Source organism: Bos indicus x Bos taurus, chromosome 5 (genome assembly GCF_003369695.1).
Source record: "Bos indicus x Bos taurus breed Angus x Brahman F1 hybrid chromosome 5, Bos_hybrid_MaternalHap_v2.0, whole genome shotgun sequence".
Taxonomy (NCBI): Eukaryota; Metazoa; Chordata; class Mammalia; order Artiodactyla; family Bovidae; genus Bos; species Bos indicus x Bos taurus.
This window is the reverse complement of record NC_040080.1, coordinates 36,388,724-36,395,445: the sequence shown is the minus strand read 5'-3', so window position 1 is coordinate 36,395,445 and position 6,722 is coordinate 36,388,724.

Genomic DNA, 6,722 nt, shown 5'->3' with positions numbered 1-6,722 from the left:
CATTGATCAATTTATACTAAGTGCTTCTTCACAATAGATAAATGTTTCAGAAGGAAAATCTACCATTACTTTAAAATACAAGATCGTTTGATGCTTTTCTAATTGCAAACCTTAAACAGGAATAATGCCTGATGGGGGACAAAGAGAATTTCTGATTAAAAAAAAAAAATCCAGGAATTTGCATGGGTCACCCAGTAGGTCTGAGTATGTAACAGTATAGATGAGAATGGTAATTGCACTAAGATTAGCCAGTAATGATAGGGCAGACAGAGCATTTTGTCCACTATGATTCTGGAAAGTCTTCATTTATTTTTAAGACATTTCTGAATGGCAATGTCGCTTAAGAGCACCACTGAGAGAATCTCATAAGATAAAGAAAGCTTTTTTAAGAAAAAAAATTCACCATGTTACAATCCTTTGAGCTCATGGTGTTCACCTGATGTAGACATAGTTTTAGAAAGCCATGATGAAACAAGATGGAATTGAATGAAAATATTATAGAATACAAGATGCAAAAATCATAAAACCTGAAGCAGAGGAATTCTGACTTGTTCCAACCCCTCAAATTTTTACTTACATCCACTCTATAAAGCTGCACATCAAGTTGGTCTATATTTTATCATCACACAAGCCTACAGCATTCACTTATTTATCTTGCAAAATCAGAACTAGAGCATTCAACTGCCTGGGTTTTATTCAGATCAGTCAGGGTTTCCTACCAGCAGCGCCCAAAACAAAAATACAAACTAGGCAGTATCCTACTTTATTTACTCCACAATAGCATTAACTTGGGCCATGCCACCTATTAGAATCTGAGGAAGAAGCTAAGTGACTCCTCAAAGTAAGGTTGAGATACACAAAGCCACGGAGATAACCTGACTCTCGGTGCGTAAAAGGAAGCTTGGCAGGAGGATGGAAAAGGAGCCAGGGCTGGATCACACAGGTCCTTGAAAAGTGGACTGTGTTAATGTCCAGGTCTTCATCCACAGGCAAGATCTCTGAGTCCCTCCCATAACAGAAATTCACATAATAGAATTCCAAATCACAAAACAAATGTGCTAATTATTTTATAATCTCGTGGTCGTTTCTATTTACGAGGCTTTTACTTCATTATATAAATATTAAGATGTATTCTAAACTCTGAAAAGTTCTCTTAGATACAATGTAGATATGTATTTTAAACACTACTTCTTAGGTTGAATAAAGCAAATCTTAAAAATTTTAAGCTATTTGCACTTATTGCCAGTAAATAAGGGAGATCATGACTTCACATGCCTCACTTTGACATTTGTCATGCCATCTAATACTTACAATGTGGAGAAATTCATATCCTCCTATACTTCCGGTGGGCGTGAACGGTGCAGCCATTTTGGAAACCCGTCTGGCAGTTCAGTTACCATATGACCCAGCAATTCAACTCCTAGTTCTATACTCAAGAGAACTGAAAGCATGTGTCTACACAAAAACTTGTACATGAGTGTTTACAGCAGATTATTCATAATAGCTAAAAGTGGAAATAGCCTAAACGTCCATCAACTGATAAATAAAGTGTGATATATCTTTGCAACCCCATGGACTGTAGCCTGCCAGGTTCTTCTGTCCATGGGATTTCCAGGCAAGAATACTGGAGTGGGTTGCCATTTCCTTCTCCAGGGGATCTTCTGGACCCAGGGATCAAACCCAGGTCTCCTGCATTGTAGGCAGATTCTTTACTGTCTGAGCTACCAGGGAAGCCCCATATCTATAAGATGGAATGTTATTCAGCCATAAAAGGGAATGAAGAATTGATACATGGTATAACATCAAGGAACCTTGAAAACATTGCCTAAGTGAAAGAAGCCAGTGACAAAGGAAAACAAGTTACATGATTCCATTTATATGAGATGTCCAGAACAGGCAAATCCATAAAGACAAAGTACATGAATGGTTGCATAGGGCTGGAGGGGAGGGGGAAATGGGGAGTGACCGATAAAGAATAAGGGGTTATTTGGGGGGTGATGAAAATGATCTCAAGTTGACGGTGGTAAAGGCTGCACAACTCTGCAAATATACTAAAAACTAGTACATTTTGTGTGCATATATGCTAAGCTGCTTCAGTCACGTCTGACTCTGCGTGACCCTGCCAGGCTCCTCTGTCCATGGGATTCTCCAGGCAAGAATACTAGAGTGGGTTGCCATGCCCTCCTCCAGGGGATCTTCCCAATCCAGGGATCAAACCCACATCTTTTATGTCTCCTGCATTGGCAGGCAGGTTCTTTACCACTGGTGCTACCTTGGAAGCCCCATTATACACTTTAAATAGGTGGATTTTGTAGTATGTGAATTATACCTCAATAAAACTGTTATTTAAAAAATTTACAAACAGTAAGTTTCCCTTAATTCACTCTCTGCATGGTTTAAAAGGTTAATAGTTGTGTGTGGAGGGGGTCAGCTTCCTATTACTACTAAAGTTAGGATGAATTTGTATTTTAAGAAATTATGCAGATAATTAAATCAACTGATATCAGAGAATCACTCCTGGAGGATACAATTCAACAGCATAAAGGTTCCTTACACCTCTTAACCCGAAATGGTCCCAACAGAGGTCAGAATGAGGATGAGACTGAGGATGCTCCAAAACTCACCCTAAGAGTGAGGTAACTAACGCAGTCATACCTCTGTCCATCCCAGCACATACACCAAAGTAGATTATGTTTCTGGAAGAGGAATGTTATTTAGAGGCAACTATCTCAAGGCAAGTTCGAGAATTGCAGACTCCTGGTGGAAGGCCACTGGGCAGCATTCCAATTCTATCCTCGTGGAGCACGTAGTCATCACCACCAGTACCCAACCCAAGGCTGTGACCCCATTTCTGTATGAAGACTGTCGGGAACATGTTTAGGACTGTGGGAGCAATAGGGAGTGAAAGCTGAGCTTGAGTCTTGGATACTTGGAGGCATTCCGAGGAGTCCCAGAAGTATTAGTGGACAGAGGCTCTGTACACATCAGAATTCCCTGCTGTCCCCAGTGTGGGAGCCCACAGCCATCGGGGAAAGAATGCTGATGTCCCAGGTGTAGGGGACACCACTGTTTTTCCTGCCCTGTGCCCCAGCCCCTTTGATATAGATCCCACCTCACTCCCAACCATAAGGGCAAACCTGTCACTGAGGCTAATGGATCAGAGCCACTTCCCAGCCCTTCTAGGACATACAGATGATCAACTCCCAAGAGGAGCCAGTCAGAATCCTTGAGCTAAAACTGGAAAATCCTTCTCACTGATTACAAATCTGTGAAGATGTGTCTTAAAGCCGCAGCCCCACCTCCCCCACCCCCAACCCCCGTCCCCCACCTCTGGTTTAGCCTGGGGAAGAAACTGGCTTGAGAAGATAAAGCTAATTTGCCGAGAGAACTCAGATGAGAGCTGGAGAGAAGGACACCTGGCGATGTTCTCATCTGTAGTTCTGTCGCCTTGCCCTCTGCTCAGGTGGTTCCAGTCACCATTTACCTCCTTCACAGCTTTGGCTAATTTGAACCTGGTTTCAGCCACTTGCATGGGGTGAATCCTAAAGAGTACAATGGTGTTATCTGACCAGTGAAGTCTGAGATATTCTGATTCCACAAATATAGATGTGACAGGAGTTTGACAGACATGTCAATTCTAGTTTTTATTAATACCTGGCAAAAACACAGACTATATACAATTCATAGACCATGGATTTGAGTGGGTGGGTTTGACAGTATTAGAATTCTTTCTTGCTCCAACATAGAATAAAAGAGTCAATCATTTAAATTTGCTGTTATTGAATTAATTGAAATAATGGTTGAAAACATACTATATGGGGCTATAGAAGTACTCACATACTAGCAAATTTATCATTATGTTGAAGAATCTGGAAAAGTAAACTGAAAATAATAGTTTGTATGGCTTTGGCAGAGAAAAAAGGTGACCAACTCCTAATTTTTCAATAGGATTTTAGACTGAATAATATAATCACAGACTTTGAAATGGAAAGATTTAGTATATAATCCATTTCACCTGTCAGACAGTTATCCCATTCTATAAAACCATTCTTTCAACAAATATTCGCTTCCTTCAGGATCTGTCTTGAAGGTCAGTAGTCAACAAAAATGGCAGAGCCCCTACCTCCTACAGTTTGTACCTGCCTCATATTGCAAAATTGCTACAGGTTGCGTTCTACCCATTGACAGATCTTGTTTTGTATTTGTTACAGAATAATGGGGAAACTGAGCTCTGCTTGAGAGGTTCAAAGTCTGAGAAAGCACAATTTATATATTATAGGTTACAGTTTCAACAGGCAGCAGGAACAAAGACCATCCCCCAACTTACTGTTAAACAGTAAAGAACCAGGAGGACTGGCTACTACGACTAAGGCTGAAGTAACAATCTCTCTTAAAGCTCATCTACTTCAGGCACTAAACTCTCTTTAGGTCTTTCACTCCATGAGATTCACTTGTTCCTACCTTAGAGTATTTGGCCAGGATTTGATTTTCGTGCTTTGTATACTATGGCAAAATTCTGCAGCCTACATCTCTAACTAAACAAATTGATCTTATTCTAGTATTTGTTTCAATCAGCAAGTCTTTTGTTTCACCAAAGAAATGCAACTATTTGTTTCACACGCAAATATATTTTTATTTCTAACCATTCAAAATGCATACCTGCTTATGGGCAATTAATTACAAAATCCTTTTGTAGGTCTCTGAATACCTGCTCTTGTATTCTACTTGCCTTGGTTCAAGATTGCTTACAAAGTCACCTGAAAGGCACTAGAGAAATAGGAGCTCTGGAGACAGGCTGCTAGCTTTAAATCTTAGCCTTTCACTGACTGTGTGGTCTTGAGCAAGTTACTCAACCTCTCCGAGATTCCTATCTTCCACTTGTGAAATGGGAATAATAACACCAACCCTATAGGTTATCATGAAGATTAAAAGAAACCGTATGTATAAAGTTCTTGTAGAATGTCTGTGACAGTAAGCATTCAGTAAATAATACTCTATTATGACTACTTGGGAATTCATAATGATTAAGTGTCTCAACATGATACACTCAAGTCATCTTGAAGAAATACTTGGCTTAGCTGTTTGGTGTCACCTATATTTATTCAAATGATTACTGTTTTCTTTAAAATGTGAGTAAATGTTCAGTTCAGTTCAGTCGCTCAGTCATTTCCGACTCTTTGTGACCCCATAAATCGCAGCACACCAGGCCTCCCTGTCCATCACCAACTCCCGGAGTTCACTCAGACTCACGTCCATCGAGTCAGTGATGCCATCCAGCCATCTCATCCTCTGTCGTCCTCTTCTCCTCCTGCCCCCAATCCCTCCCAGCATCAGAGTCTTTTCCAATGAGTCAACTCTTTGCATGAGGTGGCCAAAGTACTGCAGTTTCAGCTTTAGCATCAGTCCTTCCAAAGAAATCCCAGGGCTGATCTCCTTCAGAATGGACTGGTTGAATCTCCTTGCAGTCCAAGGGACTCTCAAGAGTCTTCTCCAACACCACAGTTCAAAAGCATCAATTCTTTGGCGCTCAGCCTTCTTCACAGTCCAACTCTCACATCCATACATGACCACAGGAAAAACCACAGCCTTGACTGGACGGACCTTTGTTGGCAAAGTAATGTCTCTGCTTTTTAATATGCTATCTAGGTTGGTCATAACTTTCCTTCCAAGGAGTAAGTGTCTTTTAATTTCATGGCTGCAGTCACCATCTGCAGTGATTTTGGAGCCCCCAAAAATAAAGTCTGACACTGTTTCCACTGTTTCCCCATCTATTTCCCATGAAGTGATGGGATCGGATGCCATGATCTTCGTTTTCTAAAAGTTGGGCTTTAAGCCAACTTTTTCACTCTCCACTTTCACTTTCATCAAGAGGCTTTTGAGTTCCTCTTCACTTTCTGCCATAAGGGTGGTGTCATCTGCGTATCTGAGGTTATTGATATTTCTCCCAGCAATCTTGATTCCAGCTTGTGTTTCTTCCAGTCCAGCATTTCTCATGATGTACTCTGCATATAAATTAAATAAGCAGGGTGACAATATACAGCCTTGATGTACTCCTTTTCCTATTTGGAACCAGTCTGTTGTTCCATGTCCAGTTCTAACTGTTGCTTCCTGACCTACATACAGATTTCTCAAGAGGCAGGTCAGGTGGTCTGGTATTCCCATCTCTTGAAGAATTTTCCACAGTTTATTGTGATCCACACAGTCAAAAGCTTTGACATAGTCAATGAAGCAGAAATAGATGTTTTTCTGGAACTCTCTTGCTTTTTCCATGATCCAGCGGATGTTGGCAATTTGATCTCTGGTTCCTCTGCCTTTTCTAAAACCAGCTTGAACATCAGGAAGTTCACAGTTCACATATTGCTGAAGCCTGGCCTGGAGAATTTTGAGGACTATATTACTAGCATGTGAGATCAGTGCAATTGTGTGGTAGTTTGAGCATTCTTTGGCATTGCCTTTCTTTGGGATTGGAATGAAAACTGACATTTTCCAGTCCTGTGGCCACGCTGAGTTTTCCAAATTTGCTGGCATATTGACTGTGGCTCAGATCATGAACTCCTTATTACCAAATTCAGACTTAAATTGAAGAAAGTAGGGAAAACCACTAGACCATTCAGGTAGGACCTAAATCAAATCCCTTATGATTATACAGTGGAAGTGAGAAATAGATTTAAGGGCCTAGATCTCATAGAGTGCCTGATGAACTATGGAATGAGGTTCGTGAC